The sequence below is a fragment of the Carcharodon carcharias genome, chromosome 4 (assembly GCF_017639515.1).
Source record: "Carcharodon carcharias isolate sCarCar2 chromosome 4, sCarCar2.pri, whole genome shotgun sequence".
NCBI classification, from domain to species: domain Eukaryota; kingdom Metazoa; phylum Chordata; class Chondrichthyes; order Lamniformes; family Lamnidae; genus Carcharodon; species Carcharodon carcharias.
Genome location: NC_054470.1, coordinates 183,889,905 through 183,912,849, shown reverse-complemented (window position 1 = coordinate 183,912,849; position 22,945 = coordinate 183,889,905). Strand labels below are relative to the sequence as shown.

Genomic DNA, 22,945 nt, shown 5'->3' with positions numbered 1-22,945 from the left:
ATGGAGTACTCTCCACTTGCCTGGATGAATGCAGCTTCCACAACACTCAAGAAACTTGACACCATCCATGACAAAGTGGCCTGCTTGATTGGCACCACATACACAAACTTTGACTGCTTCCACTGCCAACATAAGGAGCAGCAGTGTGTATCATCTACAAGATGCACTGCAGGAATTTACCAAGGCTCGTTTGACAGCACCTTCCAAACCCATGACCACTACCATCTGGAAGCACAAGGGCAGCAGATAAAAGGGAACATCACCACCTGGAAGTTCCCCTCAAAGTCACTCGCCACCCTGACTTGGAAATATATTGCTGTTGCTTCACTGTTGCTGGGTCAAAATCCTGGAACTCCCTCCCTAACAGCACTGTGGGTGTACCTACACCACATGGATTGCAGCAGTTCAAGAAGGCAGCTCACCACCACCTTTTCAAGGGCAACTAGGGATGGGAGTAAATGCTGGCCTATATTCCACATTCACCTCCCACTCTTGAATTCTTGCTGGATTTATTAGTGATTATCGTACATTTATATAACCACCAGTTTTGCTCTCCCCAACAAGTGGAAATATCATCATGAATGTAAGGTACTCTAGATGTACATGCGTACATATGTCAATCTCACATGGTTAGAATTTTTTGGTTACAGGTAGCTTGTTGATTCGTACTGTGGCAAGAAATGCTGAAATGGTTAAAAATTGCTCATTCGCAGGATGCTTTTGGTTTTAATATGTCATGGGACAATTTTTAGCTGGCACTGCACTTCTGTTTTTGTTGATGTAATTGCTGTTTGTTCAATACTTCTGTGGCTGCAATGTGAAACGAAATGACCAGGGCAGCATTCAGATAAGAAATGTGATAACAGAACAGGATGATGATGAAGTTGGCATCTGGTGTTCTTGAAGGAACTACCCAGTTTCTAGAGGTCTTGTTCACAATAACACTTGTTATGCCATTATGAATTAGCAATGACAGCCTTTATGAGTGGCAGCCTGTAAATTTTTTCGTTTTTGTTCTGGAGAGGTAGTTGGGTAGTTGGGATCATAAAGGATCGGCGCAGGTTACATCTCTACCCAGGGAAACCAGGTGTTGCAGTTTTTGGCTCTATTTGTCACCTGCTCAAAGGCATTGGGTGGAATTTAACAACCATATTCTCCCCGCACTCCCCACCCCCCCAACCAACCCCTGAGATCAGGCTGGGAGGCAGGGGTTCTTGGGGAGGTTGGGGTGTGCTGGATAATTATGCGGGAAGGCGTAGGGTGGAGAGTCTGTCACCTTCCCAGCTCTCCCCAGTTAAGTCAGGCATGAATCCCAAAAAGCTAACATACAAGTTCAGCAGCTAATAAGAAAGAGAAATGGAATCTTGGCCTTTATTTCAAAGGGAATGGAGTATAAAAATGGGGAAGCCTTGCTGAAACTATACAAGGCACTAGTTAGGCCACATCTAGAATACTGTGAACAGTTTTGCTTCCCTTATCTAAGGAAAGATGTACTGGCATTGGAGGCAGTCCAGAGATGGTTCACTCGGTTGATCTGGGTATGAAGGGATTTTCTTATGAGGAGAAGTTGAGTAGGTTGGGCCTGTACTCATTGGAGTTTAGAAGAATGAGAGGTGACCTTATTGAAATGTATAAGATTCTTAGGGGGCTTGACAGGGTAGATACTGAGAGGTTGTTTCCCCTTGTGGGAGAGTCTAGGACCAGAGGGCATAAACTCAGAGTAAGGGGTTGCCCATTTAAAATAGAGATGAGGAGGAATTTCTTCTCTCAGAGGGTAGTCAATCTGTGGAATTCTTTACTGCAGAGGGCTGTAGAGGCTGGGTCATTAGATATATTCAAGGCTGAGATAGACATTTTTAATCAGTATGGGAATCAAGGGTTATGGGAAAAAGACAGGAAAGTGGAATTGAGAACTATCAGATCAGCCATGATGTCACCGAATTGCGGAGCAGACGTGATGGGCTGAATGGCCTACTTCTGCTGCTACATCTTATGGTCTTATAGGGGCAGATAAGGTTGACTTTCCTGCCCCTAGGCCAATTCAAGCCCTGAAGTGGCCAACTGATGGTATTTTACCAATGGCAGGGAGGGGAGGGACCCACACCACATGGTCCAGATATGCTCTGGCAGCCTGCTCGGCAGGGTGTGGGGACCCTCGTGTTTGGACACGATGGCTCCTCCCAGCAGCAAGGGCTGGTGCAGCTTGAAGAACTCGCCCAGCCTCTTGCTGGGGCCTGCCTGCCAGGCTCCGGCAATGCCACCCTACTTACCTTCATTCCGAGTCTCCGGCGATGCCCTTGCTCCAGGGCCCCCATGCCCGGTGGCACTGTGAGGACTGAAGAGATGTCGGCCCTCTAAATGGCTGACAGTTCTTGGAGGCAGGATATGTGTCCTCAAAGGCCCGGAGGAAGCCGTCGTCTTAAGCATTTAATTTTGTTGGGGCTCCCGGGAATGGCCCCGGCAAGGTTGGTACTGACTTTCCAACCAGTGGACAGGGTCACACCACTGCCAGTGAGTTCAGTCCATTGTGTGTGTCGGTACTTGGTGGAACACAGTAAGCAGATTTGGTGTACAAGCTATATTTGGTGTCGGAATCAATCTGCTTATGCGACATCTAACCTATCAATCTTCTTTTTAATTTAAAAAGCCTCTATTAGGTCATCCCTCAGCTTTCCCCTTTCTAGATTAAAGAGCCCAAACCTGTTCAATTTTTCAACTTGTGGCTGGGGCAAGTGCACCTATCACTTGTGGGAACTGCAGTCAAAAGGGTGTGCAGGTTGGGGATTGAGTTGCGACATTAATGATTTCACCCTAAGGGGTACCTACATCCATAAGACCATAAGATATAGGAGCAGAAATTAGGCCATTCAGCCCATCGAGTCTGCTCCGCCATTCAATCATGGCTGATAAGTTTCTCAACCCCATTCTCCCGCCTTCTCCCCGTAACCTTTGATCCCCTTACCAATCAAGAACCTTTCTATCTCGGTCTTAAATACACTCAATGACCTGGCCTCCACAGCCTTCTGTGGCAACGAATTCCATAGATTCATCACTCTCTGGCTAAAGAAGTTTCTCCTCATCTCTGTTCTAAAAGGTCTTCCCTCTTCTCAGAGGCTATGCCCTCAGGTCCTAGTCTCTCCTACTAATGGAAACATCTTCCCCATGTCCACTCTATCCACGCCTTTCAGTATTCTGTAAGTTTCAATCAAATCCCCCCTCATCCTTCTAAGCTCCATCGAGTATAGACCCAGAGCCCTCAAACGTTCCTCATATGTTAAGCCTTTCATACCTGGGATCATTCTCATGAATGTCCTCTGGACCTTCTCCAGGGCCAGCACATCCTTCCTGAGATATGGGGCCCAAAATTGCTCACAATTGCTCATAAAGCCTCAGCAGCACATCCCTGCTTTTATATTCTAGTCCTCTCGAAATAAATGCCAACATTGCATTTGCCTTCCTAACTACCACGTCGACCTGCAAGTTAACCTTAAGAGAATCCTGCAGTAGGACTCCCAAGTCCCTTTGCACTCCAGATTTCTGAATTCTCTCCCCATTTAGAAAATAGTCTATGCCTCTATTCTTCCTACCAAAGTGCATGACCTCACACTTCCCCATGTTGTATTCCATCTGCCACTTCTTTGTCCATTCTCCTAACCTGTCCAAATGCTTCTGCAGCCTCCTCGCCTCCTCAATACTACCTGTCCCTCCACCTATCTTTGTATCATCTGCAAACTTAACCAGGGTGCCCTCAGTTCCTTCATCTAGATCATTAATATATAAAGTGAAAAGTTGTGGTCCCAACACTGACCCCTGCGAAACTCCACTAGTCACCGGCCGCCATCCTGAGAAGGACCCCCTTATCCCCACTCTCTGCCTCCTGCCAGACAGCCAATCTTCTATCCATGCTAATACCTTGCCTCTAACACCATGGGCTCTTATCTTACTGAGCAGCCTCCTGTGCGGCACCTTGTCAAAGGCCTTCTGGAAGTCCAAGTAGATAACATCCATTGGCTCTCCTTTGTCTAACCTACTCATTACCACCTCAAAGAATTCTAACAGATTTGTCAGGCATGACCTCCCCTTGATGAAACCATGCTGACTTTGCCCGATTTTACCATGCACTTCCAAGTATTCTGAAATCTCATCCTTAATGATGGACTCTAAAATCTTACCAATGACCGAGGTCAGGCTAATCGGCCTGTAATTTCTCATCTTTTGCCTCACTCCCTTCTTAAACAGGGGGGTTACATTAGTGATTTTCCAGTCCTCTGGGACCCTCCCTGACTCCAGTGATTCCTGAAAGATCACCACTAACGCTACATCACGTGGACTGCAGTGGTTCCAGAAAGTCGCTCTCCACCACCTTTTTGAGGGCACTTAGGGATGGGCAATAAATTCTGGCCCTTCCCAGCGACACCGCAATCCCATGAACAAATGAAAGAAAAACTCACGTTCCCTTTCAGCAAGGCTCCCGATTGGGGAAGTTTGTCTGTGAATTTACCTTCACATTTCTTGGTATGCTGACCACCACGCAGGAGATTTTCATTCTTATCTCTTTTCAGCGCTGTACGGGGATTCTCTACAGTGTCTCAGCTCACTGTTTGCAGCTGCCTTTAGTTTGCTGGGCAACTTCAGATCGCTACTTTCATCACTTTTCACTTTAAATTCACATTTCAAAGTGATTAGATCAGTATTTCTGTTGTGGGCATTGGGTAGGGGAGGGGTTGCACATTACCAGACTCTACCACCTGGCAGAAGCCTGGTAGAATGGATTGCCCACTCCCTGTTATGTTTTTTTGAGCTTTATTTCATTAATTCCTGCGGTTGGTAAGTTGGGTGGGTTCCACAGAGGATTGGCATCTTCTTCACCAGGGGCAGAATTTTTAGGCCGGCAGGTGGGTGCAGTCGGTGCGTTTGGGGAACGGACTGTGCTTGGCCCCCAACCACGATTTTGCGCTGGCTGGCCAATTAATAGCCAGGCAGCGTGAAATATGCACTGAGAAGCTCGGCACTGCCGGGGTGGGGGGGGGGTGGTGGTGGGGGGGGTGTTGGTGGGGGGTTGCGGGAAGAGGGCAGGCATTGAGGTAAGTGCGGGCACGGGGGTGGGGGGCGGTGAGCACTGAATGAAAACTCCCTGAAGGCAGAGAGCTGCCTCAGGGAGCCGAAGACCTGAAAGGCCTTACATAAAGTTTTTAAAATTAGGGAAAACATGCGCAGGTGTCACAATCAGTCACCTGAACATGCACGTGATAAAAACGCTGTCCATAGATTTTTCTTTCTCTTTCATTTAATAACGGAAGCCTCATCCCACCCTTGGATGAGGTCTCATGAAAAATGCAAAGTCCGCCTGGCCGATTCACCCGTCTGCCAACTGCAAGGGTGGACGGACCACGAAAAATCGGAGACTATTGTACCTTTAACTACCCTAATTGGCCTCTTACTGTCGGCCGGTGCGCTTCCGAATTTTGCATACCGACCGACATATCGCACGATTTCACGTCCGATCAGCTAAAAATTCAGCCCCAGGTTACAGCCTGGGAGATGGCAGGGAACATTGCTTATTGATAGATACCTATTGATTGGTCTCTTTGTTGAAGGGTTAGAAAAAAGAACTAGCTCAAAATGAAGCAGTGACTTCTTTTCACAAATTCCAATAAAAGAGGCCCTTTGTCCTTTTTACTCTGATCCTTCCATCAATACCATCTTTCCATAACAATACCCTCATGTTCCATAAAAGAGTTCAGCATCCTGATATCAACCAGCACTTCTGGGCAACTTATTTCACGCAGATCCTCTGGGAATTGATGTTCAGAGTCGGTTGTATTTACAGTTCATCAACCCACACATAATTAGTAATAAAAACAAAAAACTGCGGATGCTGGAAATCCAAAACAAAACAGAATTACCTCGAAAAACTCAGCAGGTCTGGCAGCATCGGCGGAGAAGAAAAGAGTTGATGTTTCGAGTCCTCATGACCCTTCAACAGAACTGAATATTAGGAATATTAGGAGAGGGGTGAAATATAAGCTGGTTTAAGGTGTGGTGGGGGGGGGGGGCGGTGTGGGAAGAGAAGTGGTGTGGGGGGTGGTGTGGTTGTAGGGACAAGCAAGCAGTGATAGGAGCAGCTAATCAAAAGATGACACAGACAAAGGAACAAAGAGGTATTGAAGGTGGTGATATTATCTAAACGAATGAGTTATTTAAGAATGGATGGCAGGGCACTCAAGGTACAGCTCTAGTTGGGGTGGGGTGGAAAGAGTAGCAGGGCATACAAGATTTAAAAATAATGGAAATAGGTGGGAAAAGAAAAATCTATATAATTTATTGGAAAAAACAAAAGGAAGGGGGAAGAAACGGAAAACGGGTGGGGATGGAGGAGGGAGTTCAAGATCTAAAGTTATTGAATTCAATATTCAGTCTGGAAGGCTGTAAAGTGCCTAGTCGGAAGATGAGGTGTTGTTCCTCCAGTTTGCGTTGGGCTTCACTGGAACAATGCAGCAAGCCAAGGACAGACATGTGGGCAAGAGAGCAGGGTGGAGTGTTAAAATGGCAAGCGACAGGGAGGTTTGGGTCTTTCTTGCGGACAGACTGAAGGTTTCTTCAAAGCGGTCACCCAGTTTACCTTTGGTCTCTCCAATGTAGAGGAGACCGCATTGGGAGCAACGAATGCAGTAGACTAAGTTGGGGGAAATGCAAGTGAAATGCTGCTTCACTTGAAAGGAGTGTTTGGGCCCTTGGACAGTGAGGAGAGAGGAAGTGAAGGGGCAGGTGTTGCATCTTCTGCGTGGGCATGGGGTGGTGCCATAGGTAGGGGTTGAGGAGTAGGGGGTGATGGAGGAGTGGACCAGGGTGTCCCGGAGGGAACGATCCCTACAGAATGCCGCCGGGGGGGTGAAGGGAAGATATGTTTGGTGGTGGCATCATGCTGGAGTTGGCGGAAATGGCGGAGGATGATCCTTTGAATACGGAGGCTGGTGGGGTGATACGTGAGGACAAGGGGGACCTTATCATGTTTCAGGGAGGGAGGAGAAGGCGTGAGGGTGGATGCGCGGTAGGTGGGCTGGACATGGTTGAGGGCCCTGTCAACGACCGTGGGTGGAAAACCTCGGTTAAGGAAGAAGGAGGACATGTCAGAGGAACTGTTTTTGAAGGTAGCATCATCAGAACAGATGCGACGGAGGTGAAGGAACTGAGAGAATGGGATGGAGTCCTTACAGGAAGCGGGGTGTGCGGAGCTGTAGTCGAGGTACCTGTGGGAGTCGGTAGGCTTGTAATGGATATTGGTGGACAGTCTATCACCAGAAATTGAGAAAGAGAGGTCAAGGAAGGGAAGGGAAGTGTTAGAGATGGACCACGTGAAAATGTTAGAGGAGTGGAGATTGGAAGCAAAATTAATAAATTTTTCCAAGTCCCAACGGGAGCATGAAGCAGCACCGAAGTAATTATTGATGTACCGGAGAAAGAGTTGTGGAAGGGGGCCGGAGTAGGACTGGAACAAGGAATGTTCCACATACCCCATAAAGAGACAGGCATAGCTGGGGCCCATGCGGGTACCCATAGCCACACCTTTTTGGAGGAAGTGAGAGGAGTTGAAGGAGAAATTGTTCAGTGTGAGAACAAGTTCAGCCAGATGGTGGAAAGTAGTGGTGGATGGGGGTTGTTCGGGCCTCTGTTCGAGGAAGAAGCTAAGAGCCCTCAGACCATCCTGGTTGGGGAATGGAGGTGTAGACGGATTGGACGTCCATGGTGAAGAGGAAGTGGTTGGGGCCAGGGAACTGGAAATTGTTGATGTGACGTAAGGTGTCAGAGGAATCATAGACGTAGGTGGGAAGGGACTGGACAAGGGGAGAGAGAAGGGAGTCAAGATAATGAGAAATGAGTTCCGTGGGGCAGGAACAGGCTGACATGATCGGTCTACCAGGACAGTTCTGTTTGTGGATTTTGGGTAGGAAGTAGAAGCGGGCCATCCGAGGTTGGGCGACTATCAGGTTGGAAGCTGTGGGAGGAAGATATCCAGAGGAGTTGAGGTCAGTGACAGTCCTGGAAACAATGGCTTGACGTTCAGTGGTGGGGTCATGGCCTAGGGAGAGGTAGGAGGAAGTGTCTGCGAGTTGACGCTCAATCTCGGCGAGGTAGAGGATAGTGCGTCAGACAACAACAGCACCACCCTTGTCAGCGGCTTTGATGACAATGTTGGGGTTGGACCTGAGAGAACAGAGTGCAGTGAGTTCAGAGAGAGACAGATTAGAATCGGTGATAGGAGCAGAGAAATTGAGACGACTAATGTCACGCCGACAGTTCTCAATGAAAAGATCAAGAGAAGGTAAGAATCCAGAGGGAGGGGTCCAGGTGGAGGGAGAATATTGGAGGAGGGTAAAAGGATCCGTTGAACGGGGAGAGGACTCCTGCCCAAAGAAGTGAGCACGGAGATGAAGACGGTGGAAGAAGAGTTCAGCATCGTGCTAAGCCCGAAATTCATTGAGATGAGGGCGTAAGGGTATGAAACTAAGTCCTTTGCTGAGCACTGAACGTTCAGCATCGGAGAGGAGAAGGTCAGGGGTTATAGTGAATATCCGGACGGGGCTGGGATTGGAAGATGGGGTGGGGATGGAGGGACAGGCAGGGGTGGAGGGTCCTAGATGGGTGTTGGTGTCGATGAGTTGTTAATGTTCTTCACCTTGAGAGAGTGTTGGACAGGTTCCAAATATATCTTAGATAAAAACAAAAAAACTGCGAATGCTGGAAATCCAAAACAAAAACAGAATTACCTGGAAAAACTCAGCAGGTCTGGCAGCATCGGCGGAGAAGAAAAGAGTTGACGTTTCGAGTCCTCATGACCCTTCGACAGAGCTTGAGTTCGAGTCCAAGAAAGAGTTAAAATATAAGCTGGTTTAAGGTGTGTGGTGGGGGGGGGGGGCGGAGAGAGAGAGAGAGATAGAGTGGAGGGGGTTGGTGTGGTTGTAGGGACAACCAAGCAGTGATAGAAGCAGATCATCAAAAGATGTCACAGACAACAGAACAAAAGAACACATAGGTGTTAAATTTGGTGATATTATCTAAACGAATGTGCTAATTAAGAATGGATGGTAGGGCACTCAAGGTATAGCTCTAGTAGGGGTGGGAAGAGCATAAAAGATTTAAAAATATTTGAAAATAACGGAAATAGGTGGGAAAAGAAAAATCTATATAATTTATTGGAAAAAAACAAAAGGAAAAGGAAGGGAGAAACAGAAAGGGGGTGGGGATGGAAGAGGGAGCTCAAAACCTAAAGTTGTTGAATTCAATATTCAGTGCGGAGGCTGTAAAGTGCCTAGTCGGAAGATGAGGTGTTGTTCCTCCAGTTTGCGTTGGGCTTCACTGGAACAATGCAGCAAGCCAAGGACAGACATGTGGGCGAGAGAGCCGGTTGGAGTGTTAAAATGGCAAGCGACAGGGAGGTTTGGGTCATTCTTGCGGACAGACCGCAGGTGTTCTGCAAAGTGGTCGCCCAGTTTACGTTTGGTCTCTCCAATGTAGAGGAAACCACATTGGGAGCAACGAATGCAGTATACTAAGTTGGGGGAAATGCAAGTGAAATGCTGCTTCATTTGAAAGGAGTGTTTGGGACCTTGGACGGTGAGGATAGAGGAAGTGAAGGGGCAGGTGTTGCATCTTTTGCGTGGGCATGGGGTGGTGCCATAGGAGGGGGTTGAGGAGTAGGGGGTGATGGAGGAGTGGACCAGGGTGTCCCGGAGGGAGCGATCCCTACGGAATGCCGATAGTGGGGGTGAAGGGAAGATGTGTTTGGTGGTGGCATCATGCTGGAGTTGGCGGAAATGGCGGAGGATGATCCTTTGAATGCGGAGGCTGATGGGGTGATAAGTGAGGACAAGGGGGACCCTATCATGTTTCAGGGAGGGAGGAGAAGGCATGAGGGCGGATGCACGGGAGATGGGCCGGGCACGGTTGAGGGCCCTGTCAACGACCATGGATGGAAAACCTCGGTTAAGGAAGAAGGAGGACATGTCAGAGGAACTGTTTTTGAAGGTAGCATCATCAGAACAGATGCGACGGAGGCGAAGGAACTGAGAGAATGGGATGGAGTCCTTACAGGAAGCGGGGTGTGAGGAGCTGTAGTCGAGATAGCTGTGGGAGTCGGTGGGTTTGTAATGGATATTGGTGCACAGTCTATCACCAGAGATTGAGACAGAGAGGTCAAGGAAGGGAAGGGAAGTGTCAGAGATGGACCACGTGAAAATGATGGAGGGGTGGAGATTGGAAGCAAAATTAATAAATTTTTCCAAGTCCCGACGAGAGCATGAAGCAGCACTGATGTAATCATCGATGTACCGGAGAAAGAGTTGTGGAAGGGGGCCGGAGTAGGACTAGAACAAGGAACGTTCCACATACCCCATAAAGAGACAGGCATAGCTGGGGCCCATGGGGGTACCCATAGCCACACCTTTTATTTGGAGGAAGTGAGAGGAGTTGAAGGAGAAATTGTTCAGTGTGAGAACAAGTTCAGCCAGACGGAGGAGAGTAGTGGTGGATGGGGATTGTTCGGGCCTCTGTTCGAGGAAGAAGCTAAGGGCCCTCAGACCATCCTGGTGGGGGATGGAGGTGTAGATGGATTGTACGTCCATGGTGAAGAGGAAGCGGTTGGGGCCAGTTCCAGTTCCCTGGCCCCAACCGCTTCCTCTTCACCATGGACGTCCAATCCCTCTACACCTCCATCCCCTACCAGGATGGTCTGAGGGCCCTTAGCTTCTTCCTCGAACAGAGGCCCGAACAATCCCCATCCACCACTACTCTCCTCCGTCTGGCTGAACTTGTTCTCACACTGAACAATTTCTCCTTCAACTCCTCTCACTTCCTCCAAAAAGGTGTGGCTATGGGTACCCGCATGGGCCCCAGCTATGCCTGTCTCTTTATGGGGTATGTGGAACATTCCTTGTTCCAGTCCTACTCCGGCCCCCTTCCACAACTCTTTCTCCGGTACATCGATGATTACTTCGGTGCTGCTTCATGCTCTCGGCGGGACTTGGAAAAATTTATTAATTTTGCTTCCAATCTCCATCCCTCCATCACTTTCACATGGTCCATCTCTAACACTTCCCTTCCCTTCCTTGACCTCTCTGTCTCAATCTCTGGTGATAGACTGTCAACCAATATCCATTACAAACCCACCGACTCCCACAGCTACCTCGACTACAGCTCCTCACACCCCGCTTCCTGTAAGGACTCCATCCCATTCTCTCAGTTCCTTCGCCTCCGTCGCATTTGTTCCGATGATGCTACCTTCAAAAATAGTTCCTCTGACATGTCCTCCTTCTTCCTTAACCGAGGTTTTCCACCCACGGTCGTTGACAGGGCCCTCAACCGTGTTCGGCCCATCTCCCGCGCATCCGCCCTCACGCCTTCTCCTCCCTCCCAGAAACATGATAGGGTCCCCCTTGTCCTCACTTATCACCCCACCAGCCTCCGCATTCAAAGGATCATCCTCCGCCATTTCCGCCAACTCCAGCATGATGCCACCACCAAACACATCTTCCCTTCACCCCCCCTATCGGCATTCCGTAGGGATCGCTCCCTCCGGGACACCCTGGTCCACTCCTCCATCACCCCCTACTCCTCAACCCCCTCCTATGGCACCACCCCATGCCCACGCAAAAGATGCAACACCTGCCCCTTCACTTCCTCTATCCTCACCGTCCAAGGTCCCAAACACTCCTTTCAAATGAAGCAGCATTTCACTTGCATTTCCCCCAACTTAGTATACTGCATTCGTTGCTCCCAATGTGGTTTCCTCTACATTGGAGAGACCAAACGTAAACTGGGCGACCGCTTTGCAGAACACCTGCGGTCTGTCCGCAAGAATGACCCAAACCTCCCTGTCACTTGCCATTTTAACACTCCACCCTGCTCTCTTGCCCACATGTCTGTCCTTGGCTTGCTGCATTGTTCCAGTGAAGCCCAATGCAAACTGGAGGAACAACACCTCAACTTCCGACTAGGCACTTTACAGCCTTCCGGACTGAATATTGAATTCAACAACTTTAGGTCTTGAGCTCCCTCTTCCATCCCCACCCCCTTTCTGTTTCCCCCTTCCTTTTCCTTTTGTTTTTTTCCAATAAATTATATAGATTTTTCTTTTCCCACCTATTTCCATTATTTTTAAATATTTTTAAATCTTTTATGCTCTCCCCACCCCCACTAGAGCTATACCTTGAGTGCCCTACCATCCATTCTTAATTAGCACATTCGTTTAGATAATATCACCAACTTTAACACCTATGTGTTCTTTTGTTCTATTGTTGGTGACATCTTTTGATGATCTGCTTCTATCACTGCTTGGTTGTCCCTACAACCACACCCAGCCCCTCCACTTCTCTCTCTCTCTCCGCCCCCACCCCCCCCACACACCTTAAACCAGCTTATATTTCAACTCTTTCTTGGACTCGAACTCAAGTTCTGTCGAAGGGTCATGAGGACTCGAAACGTCAACTCTTTTCTTCTCCGCCGATGCTGCCAGACCTGCTGAGTTTTTCCAGGTAATTCTGTTTTTGTTCCAAATATATCTTCCTTAGGCAGACTCTCTTCCTTTGTTCTTATTCCTTTCAAAGATGTTGGCCTATATTTTAAAAGATCATTTGGTGGCCTTCTGTTGGTTCTAGAGTTTTTGTTATGGATTCTTGTTGGAGACGCAATGATTATCTGCACACTGTATTCACCTGTATCTCCGATTCTGATTTGAACTGGCCTATTCAGGGTATTTTTCATTCCTTGTCAATAGCATTCGATTTCCTTCAGCCTTGTAACCATTCCATTACTGAAGTGTGATTAATTTTGTTATAAGGACTCTTGGTCACGCATGCATGAAATGCTTCTTTCTCTTGTCTCCCATTCCTTATCTTTGTTGTGACAGTTTGTGTTGCTATGTTCATATTTATTGTGTGGTCTGTATCAAAAGCCTTGTTTCCTTACAGAAGATGTTGTAGTGCATCTGTAATTTCACTTCCACATCAGTATTTGCTTCTTATTTTGACATTACAGTCAACACAGGGTTTCATTTAAGACCAGTTATCTGACTCTGCTTCAGCCAATCTACTGCTGAAGCGCTCGTCCATGCTTTAGCTAGCTCCACTTCTGACTGTTCAAGTCTCCTGGCCAGCCTCCCAATATCCCTCCATAACCTTGGGCTCATCTTAAACTCTGCTGCCCACATCCTAACTTGCACCAAGTCCCATTCAACCATCGCTCCTGTACTCACTGCCCTACATTGGCTCCCAGTCCAGCAATACCTTGATTTTAATATTATCATCTTTATATTCAAATCCCTACAAAGCCTTGCCCCTCCTTATCTCTTTAACCTCCTCCAGCTCCACCACCCTCAGAGTTTTCTGCACTCTTCCAAATCTGGCCCCTTGTGCATATCGGATTTCCATCCCTCCAGCATTGGCAGCTGTGCCTTCAGCTGCCTAAGTTCTGGAATTCCCTCCCTGAACCTCTACAGTTCCCGGCTTCATGCTCTTCCTTTACAACCTTCCTTAAAACCAACCTCAAGGACTGTCCTTTAGGTTAGCTTTGTGGGGAGGTGGTGGTGTAGTGGTGTTGTCATTGGCCTGGTATACCAGAGACCCCGGGTAATTCTCTGATGGACCAGGGCTCAAATCCCACCAAGTAAAGTTTGAATTCATTAAAAAATCAGGAATTAAATGTCTGATAATGATTAGGAAACCTCATGGATTGTTGTTTAAAAAAAAATCCATCTGGTTCTTTAGGGGAGGGGGAAATCTGCCATCCTTATCTAGCTTACATGTGACTCCAGACCCACAGCAATGTGGTTGACTTTTAAAATGCTCTCTGAACAAGGGTAATTATGGATAGGCAATAAATGCTGGCCTAGCCAGTGATGCCCACATCCCATGAATGAATGTAAAAAAAACCTGTCCTAATATCTCTTTATGTGATAACACTCCTGTGAAGCACCTAGGGACATTAAGTACTCTATATAATGCAAGTTATCATCAAGTGACAAATGTTGGTCCGGACACTGAGAATTCACCTAACTGAACAATAAAACTGAATGAAAATACAATCATATGAAAATCCTAGGAAACACTGTTTGAAAATGCATATACCTACTTTGCAAATGAAAATAAAGTGGAAAAATATTTATGACCTAACAATTTCTGAAGCAATAAGATTAAATTAGACTAAGACACAGGATTAAATAGAAAAATTGAAATGTTTAAACTTTGGAATTTTACAAGCAAACTACTTAATAGCATTTAAAGTCATATAATTTGTGAGAATGTATGAAATATGGGCATCATATTGATTGAAAACATTTTAGACATTAACACAATGAGCAGCTGTCCGGATCTTTTATTTATTCTTTCTTGGGATGTGGGCATCACTGGCAAGGCTAACATTTGTTGCCCATCCCTAATTGCCCCTAAATGTAGTGGCTTGCTAGGCCATTTCACAAGGTAGTTAAGAGTCAACCCCATTGCTGTGGCTTTGGAGTCACAAGTAGGCCAGACTGGGTAAGGATGGCAAATTTCCTTCCTTAGAGTACATTAGTGAACCAGATGGGTTTTTACAACAATTGACAATAGTTTCATGGTCACCGTTACCAAGGCTAGCTTTCAATTCCAAATTTATTAGATGAATTTAAATTCCACCAGCTGCTATGATGGCATGTCCTCAGAGCATTAACCTCGGCCTCTGGATTGCCAGTTCAGTAGCATTACCACTAAGCCACCATCTCCCGCTAATTTATAACAACCAGTTGAGCCTCAACTACTAGTGAGCAATACCTTCTTTTGAAAGCAACAGTTATTCGCTTAATTTGTAATCGCTCCTCCCCAGGAACAGTTTTATACTTTTTGTAATACTGCCACACGTAGGAACTAAACAGTATTGTCAGCTGGCAGTAAGCTGAATGAACATATTGTAATTGTACATGTTTAATATTCATGGAAATGAGACAATCTCACGATAGCCATAACAGTACAGATCGGTTGAATAGACAAAGCTTGTATTCTCTTGAGTATAGAAGATTAATGAGTGATCTAATTGAGGTGTTTGAGATGATTAAATTATTTGGTAGGGTCGATAGAGAAACTAGTTCCTCTGGTTGGGAGTCCAGAACACAAGGGAAAAAAAAAGAAATAGGCTATTAAAGAATTAAGTTTAAAATCACTTCTTCACACAAAAGGTTGTGGACCTTTGAAATTCTTCCCCCACCACAGGGAGAGCTGGGCCTTTATAGCCAAAAGTAAGGCCACCAGCGGAAGAACAAGAAAAATCAGGAATGTGTGAGAAATCAGAATTGGAGGGCAGAGATTTTGAAGGGCTATAGGGCTGGAGGAGTCTATAGTGAGGGGCATGTCATGGATGATGGGTGACCGGGATTTGTTATCAGTTAGGATACAAACAGCAACAGAGTTTCGGATGGCCTGATGTTTACCATGGGTGAATGCAAATAGTTTTTGTGTCAGGCCACGATATAAATTCAAATCCTTTAATATATTTCCTGACTACCTCAAAATATCTACGTACCATTGTCATGAAGATATTAAAGTGTATAATGTTATTGGAAATTATTTTAATTTGGACTTGTAGAAGGGTCTGTGTCTGTGTGTGTGTCTTAATTGGATGAAAGCCAGCATGTCTGGGTGCTTTGATGTATAGTAGGTTTGAGATGTTAAACAGTGAGGCAGAGGGTACATTTATATTTTGTTGAATAAACCATTCCAAGACTGGGGGTGAGTTCTTGCACCTAGCTAGAAGACACCAAGCAATATGTTTTTATTACTAATAAAATTGGTACTGTGAAAGAGGTTTTATTGTTAGAAGAGGTGAAGTTCAAAGGGCCTGATGATACAATGAGAATTTGCATTCAAAGGGAAGGCTAGGTATATACAGAAGAAGAGTTTTGTGTGTGAGTCAGAGGCAAGCCACCTGTAAGCCTACAACTGTGTGAAGGAACCAAATTGAAAGGAACCTCATTTTGGATTTGTAAGATAAAATGTGCTTTGCCTGGTGTCTGTTTAAAATCTCTGGGTTATTGTTGCCTTGGTGAAGATTTACCTGCGGGTGGTTAATTTGGGGATTTGTTTAAAAGTTATTATGGTTGTAATTTGTAGACGTGTGAATGTGTTTAAATTTGTTGTTAAATTAATAAATGTTTAATTTAATTCATATAAACAACCTCTGGAGGCTTGGTGGTTTTTATTCCTGAATTCAGAGCTGCATCTCAAACATACCAGATGAAAATATAGGTTATGACATATGTTTAAGGGTTCCCTCTGGGATTTTAAATAACTCAGCCTTTTACCAACTGCTGTGTCATAGCATCCATTCCTGCATCCCCGTCTGTTTAATTATTCAAGGTAGGAATCTGCTGCATAGATCAACATCTGTCACCATACATTTATGCATAGTTTGTGATTTCCTCAGTTTACAAGTTTCTGAATTTTGTGAGAGGGAATATCACCCAGGAGTATTTTTACTGTTTAGAGGCTTAGATAATGTGAATGAAAGTAGGTTATTTAATTCAGACATGACCTATTCACTTTCCAACATGGGCACAATGGGCCGAATAGCCTCCTTGGCAGCAGTGACCGAAATGAAATAGCTTGGACTATAACCAATCCACAGGGTTCAGTGCTGGGGCCACAGTTATTTACAGTATCTATTTAATGACTTGGATGAGGGAAGTGAATGTTCTATCGCCAGGTTTGCGGATGACACAAAAATAGATTGGAAGGTAAGCGGTGAGGATGATACAAAGAGTCTACAGAGGGATATAGCCAGGTTAAGTGAGTGGGCAAAAAACTTGGCAGATGGAATATAACGTGAGAAAATGTGAGATTAAGCACTTTGGCAGGAAGAATAGAGGAGCTGAATATTATTTAAATGGAGAAAGGCTGCAGAAAGCAGCAGCACAGGGATTTGGAGGTCCTCATGCATGAATCACTAAAAGTTAACATACAAGTTTAGCAGGTAATAAGGAAGGCAAATGGAATGTTGGCCTTTATTTCAAAAGGAATGGAGTATAAAAATAGGGAAGCCTTGCTAAATCTATACAAGGCACTAGTTAGACCATAGCTAGAATGCTGTGAACAGTTTTAGTCCCCTTATCTAAGGAAAGATGTGCTGGCATTGGAGGCAGTTCAGAGAATGTTCATTAGATTGATCCTGGGTATGGAGGGATTTTCTTATGGAGAGAGGTTTAGTAGGTTGAGCCTGATTGAGTTTGGAAGAATGAGAGGTGACCTTATTGAAACACATAAGATTCTTAGGGGGCTTGACAGAGTAGACGCTAAGAGGCTCCCCTTGTGAGAGAATCTAGGACCAGAGGGCATTATCTCAGAGTAAGGGCTCGCCCATTTAAGACAGAGATGAGGAGGAATTTCTTCTCTCAGAGGGTAGTGAATCTGTGGAATCTTTACCGCAGAGGGCTGTAGAGGCTGGGTTGTTAAGTATATTCAAGGTTTAGATAGACATATTTTTAATCAGAAAGGGAATCAAAGGTTATGGGGAAAAGGCAGGGAAGTGAAGTTGAGGATTATCAGATCAGCCATGATCTCATTGAATGGTGGAGCAGACTCGATGGGCTGAATGGCCTACTTCTGCTCCTATGGTCTTATGGTCTTATAAATTAAAGGAGACTTCTATAATTCAAGTAGTGGTATCACAAGAGGTTAAACACCAGATTCACTCACTGAGCAATATTTTCCTTTCATTTTGCCAAGAGTGAGCTTTGAGAGTGAGTCGCACTTAGCTTCCTTTACGCAGTGTGACTGGAATCCATTTGTGGTATAGATTTCAATTCATAGTTATTCCATTAGTTGTGCAACAAAGTCTATTATTCAGCCTTTGGACGAGCAGAAATTGAATTGCTGATCTTGTCATTATAAGCCAAAGCTACCGATTGATCAAGTTAGTATTTAAATACCTTTCTGTCAAAAGTAAAAGGAGGACTTACATAGGAAGATTTATACAGCGCTTTTCATGGCCCCAGGATGTGCCAAAGTGCTTTGCAGCCAGCGAAATACTTTGGAGGCGTTAGTCAGAATTGTAATGTGGGGCAACCATGGCAGCCATTTTGTGCCCATTAAGGTCCCAGAAACAACATTGGGACAAATGACCAGATAATCTGTTTATTTTGTGGTGTTCATTGAGGGATAGCTGTTGCTCAGAACTCCCCTGGTCTTCTTTAAAATTGTGCTATGCAAGCTTTTACATCCACCTGAAGGCTGGTGGACCCTCAGTTTAACATCTCATCAGAAAGATGATATCTCTAACAGCACAGCACCACCCAGTGACAAGCCTAAATCTTGTGCTCAAGTCCCTGGAGTGTGACTTGAACCCACAATAATTGGACTCAGGGATCCTAACTGAGCCACGGTTGACACCCCATCCATAACAGATCTCCAGACAAGGAATCATGTACACAGCCTTGGATTTTGGGCACATGAGAATCAAATCAAACTGAACTCTGAAAATCTCATGACCTGTGCTGTAGCAGTACGGGGGCACTAAGTTGCACCAGCTCATGGCCATGTCCTTGGTTTAGGACGCTGACAGGAAAAATTTCATGAAGGGAAACTTCTTCTGATCTCATAGAAGAACGTGAAACCTTCAAACAGTGTGAAGGTGCACCTGGGTGACGCTTCTCAGGCGTATGGAATGCTAGGCCTCATCGGGGACCTTGCAACAGTCAGAAAGAGCATTTTGAAGCAGTTCATAGGAACTCTGTCCATAAGAGATGACATCACCTTTGCCAGAGAGACAATTCATGTTTGTTTTCTTTTTCATTAGCAGCCCATACCAAAGGAATGACAAAACAGCATTGCATAACAGCATCACCTTGGCTATAAGAGCTATGCTGATAGAAAAATTAAAAATAAAGTTGGTGTGAGAAAGGTATTCAGAGCTTTGCAAAACATGTGAGAGCATCTCACTGATATGGGCATCCCGCCAAGGTTCCCATGTTTGCTGTTTATTCAGTGACCTCCTCCATGAATCAGGGGGAATGTGCGTATTCCCAAGTGGAGACCTGCGTTAGAGGGAAAATTCTCTCTGTGTTTCCCTTGAGCTCCTACAAACACTCACTTGTGAGTTTGGTTTTAAATTCATTGCTAGGATGAGGGTGTTGCTGGCAAGCGCGTTGCCCTTGAGAAGATGGTGGTGGGCATTCTTGAATTGCTGCTGTCTGGGTGATGGAGCTTCAACAACAGTGCAGTTCGGGAGAGAGTTTTAGGATATTGCCTCAGCAACGCTGAAGAATCACAGAATTGTTACAGCACAGAAAGAGGCCATTTGGACGGTTGCGTCTGCGTGGATCCTTAAATGAGCAATTCACCAAGTGCCATGCCCCTGCCTTCACCCCATAATGCTCCACCTTCTTCCTTTTCAGCAAGTAATTCAATTCCCTCCCAAATGCTTGAATGAACCTGCCATCACACTCTCAAGCAGTGCATTCCAGATCTTAACCACTCGCTGCATGAAAAGGTTTCTCTTCATGTCTCCATTGCTTCTTTTGTCAATGACCTTAAACCTGTGTCCTCTTGTTCTTGATCTATCCACCAGTGGAACAGTTTTTCCATACAAGTCCAAACTCCTCATGGGTTTTGAATACCTCTAACATATGTCCTCTCAACCTTCACTTCTCCAAGGAAAACAGTCCCAGCCTCTCCACTCTATCTACTGAAGTTCGTTATCAGTGAAACCATTCTCGTGAATCTTTTCTGCACTCTGTCTAATGCCTTAAAATGTGGCACCCAGAACTGGGCGCAGTACTCCAGTTGAGGCTGAACCAATGTTTCATACAAGTTTAACATCACCTCCTTGCTTTTGTACTCTATGCCCCTATTAATAAAGCCTAGGATACTGCGTAATTTATTAACCACTTTCTCAACCTATCCTATGGGAGAAGCGGCGATATAATTCCAAGTCAGGATGGTGTCTGATTTGATGGCAGTTTGATGCAATGCATCGTGCAGATAGCAAACACTGCAGCCACGTTATGTCAGTGGTGGAGGAAATAGATGTTAAGTTAGAGTATTGTCATATTACTACTTTAATTAATTATTAAAACACCATTTTACAAAAAAGTGCCTCCTTTGCACAATTCTGTATGTATGTCATTACATTTGTTTCATTTACAGAAACATAAATTGTGCTAGATAAGTCAATTTGCATTGACTAAACGTTGAGTGATTGAATTTGCAAGCTACAATCAAGTTAAGCTACAACCCAAGTTGTTGTGCGTATTAGCTTTGTTCACGAGGGATGCAATTACATTAGGGTCCCCCCCATTTCACACTGCCTTACATCTGACTGTGGATATGGGAGTTGGCTGTGTTTGTACACAAGTGGAAGAGCTTTTATTTTATTCTTTCATGGGATGTGGGTTGGGCTGGCAAGGTTCACGTTTGTTGGCGATCATTAATTACCCTTGAACTGAGTGACTTGCCAAGCCCTTTAAGAGACAGCCACATTACTGTGGGTCCGGAGTCACAGGTTGGCCAGAACAGGTAAGGACGGCAGATTTCCTTCCCTAAAAGGGATGTTAGTGAACCAGATGGATTTTTACAACAATCAATGATAGTTTTATGGTCATACATTTTATGGTTTACACATACGTAAAAAGCAAGAGGGTAGCCAGGGAAAGGGTAGCCCACTCAGAGACAGAGGTGGGAACCTGTGTGTGGAGCCAGAAGAAATGGGAGAGATACTAAATGAGTACTTCTCATCAGTATTCACCAAAGAGAAGGACTTAGCGGTTGATTTGTCGAGGGAAGAATGTGTAGATAGCCAGGATCATGTTGAGATCAATAAAGAGGAGGTGTTAGGCATCTTGCAGAATATTAATGTGGATAAGCCCCCAGGGCCAGATGGGATCTACCCCAGAGTTCTTAGGGTGGCAAGGCAGGAGATTGCTGGGGTGAGGTCCCAGAAGACTGGAGAATGGCCAATGTTGTTCCATTGTTTAAGAAGGGTAGCAGGGATAATCCAGGAAATTACAGGCCGGTGAGCCTTACCTCAGTGGTAGGGAAATTATTGGAGAAGATTCTTTGTGACAGGATTTACTACCATTTGGAAGCAAATGGGCGTATTAGTGAGAGGCAGCGTGGTTTTGTGAAGGGGATGTCGTGTCTCACTAACTTGATCGAGTTTTTCGAGGAAGTGACAAAGATGATCGACAATGGAAGGGCAGTGGATGTTATCTACATGGATTTCAGTAAGGCCTTTGACAAGGTCCCTCATGGCAGACTGGTACAGAAGATAAAGTCGCACGGGATCAGAAGTGAGCTGGCAAGATGGATACAGAATTGGCTTGGTCATAGAAAACAGAGGGTAGCAGTGCAAGGGTGCTTTTCTGAATGGAGAGCTGTGACTAGTGGTGTTCCGCAGGGATCAGTGCTGGGACCTTTGCTGTTTGTAATATACATAAATGATTTGGAGGAAAATGTAATTGGGCAGTTAGTAAGTTTGCAGACAACACTAAGGTTGGAGGAGTTGCAGATAGTGAGGAGGATTGTCAAAGGATACAATGGGATATAGATCGGTTGGAGACTTGGGCAGAGAAATGGCAGATGAAGTTTAATCTGGACAAATGCAAGGTAATGCATTTTGGAAGGTCTAATACAGGTAGGAATTATACAGTAAATGACAGAACCCTTAAGTGCATTGACGGGCAGAGGGATCTGGGTGTACAGGTCCACAGGTCACTGAAAGTGGCAACGCAGGTGGATAAGGTAGTCAGGAAGGCTTATGGCATGCTCGCCTTCATCAGCAGGGGTATTGAGTGTAAAAGCTGGGAAGTCATGCTGCAGCTATATAGAACCTTGGTTAGGCCACACTTGGAATATTGCATGCAATTCTGGTTGCCACATTACCAGAAGGATATGGAGGTGTTGGAGAGGGTGCAGAGGAGGTTTACCGGGATGCTGCCTGGTCTGGAGGTTATTAGCTATGAGGAGAGGTTGGAGAAACTCGGATTGTTCTCACTAGAGTGACGGAGATTGAGGGGCGACTTGATAGAAGTTTACAAAATTATGAGTGGCATGGACAGAGTAGCTAGTCAGAAGCTTTTTCCCAGGGTGGGAGAGTCAGGTACTAGGGGACATAGATTTAAGGTGAGAGGAGAAAACTATAGAGGGGCAAGTTTTTTATGCAGAGGGTTTGTGAGTATCTGGAATTCGCTGCCAGAGGAGGTGGTGGAAGCAGGTACGATAGTGGGGTTTAAGAGGCAGCTTGACAAATACATGAATAGGATGGGAATAGAGGGATACGGACCCGGAAGTGCAAAATGTTTTAGTTTGACAGGCAACATGATCGGTGCAGGCTTGGAGGGCCGAAGGGCCTGTTCCTGTGCTGTACTTTTCTTTGTTCTTCTTATTACTGAGTCTGGCTTTCAATCCCATATTTTTATTAACTTAAATTCGAATTTCACCAGCTGCTATGGTGGGACTTGAACCTGTGCTCCCAGACCATTAACCCAGGCCCCTAAATTACTTATCTAGTGATGTTACCACTAAGCCGCCATCTCCCAATTGGGGCCATTGTCACAAGGGCAGAGTTATATTTTAAATTGCATGCAGGTGTTTCTCCGCAAATGCTGTCACAACTGCATCACATGGAAAATGCCGCCTGCCAGTGTGAAATGCTGCTGGTTGGCACATATACAGTCAATGAAAGCATGCATCCTGAGGGTGCCGTTTCTGCTTTGGCTCAATGACAACACTTTCGCTGCTCCAGCTGAGGCCGCAAGTTGTGAGTTCAAGTCCCTCTCCAGAAAATTGAGGCATTCTCAATTCTAGCACTTCTGTATAATACTGAAGGAAAACTGTAGTGTCTGAGGTTCTGACTTTCAGATGGAACATTAATTCAAGGCCCTGTATGCTCCCTCAGCTGGATGTGAAATATTCAATGGCACTATTTTTGA

The 22,945-nt window shown here is 45.5% G+C and overlaps 1 protein-coding gene across 2 annotated transcripts in view; it reads left to right on the top strand.

Moving 5' to 3' along the window:
• galntl6 (polypeptide N-acetylgalactosaminyltransferase like 6) overlaps window positions 1-22,945 on the top strand; it is a 1,468,073-nt gene that overhangs the window by 122,850 nt on the left and 1,322,278 nt on the right. The window lies entirely within an intron of this gene.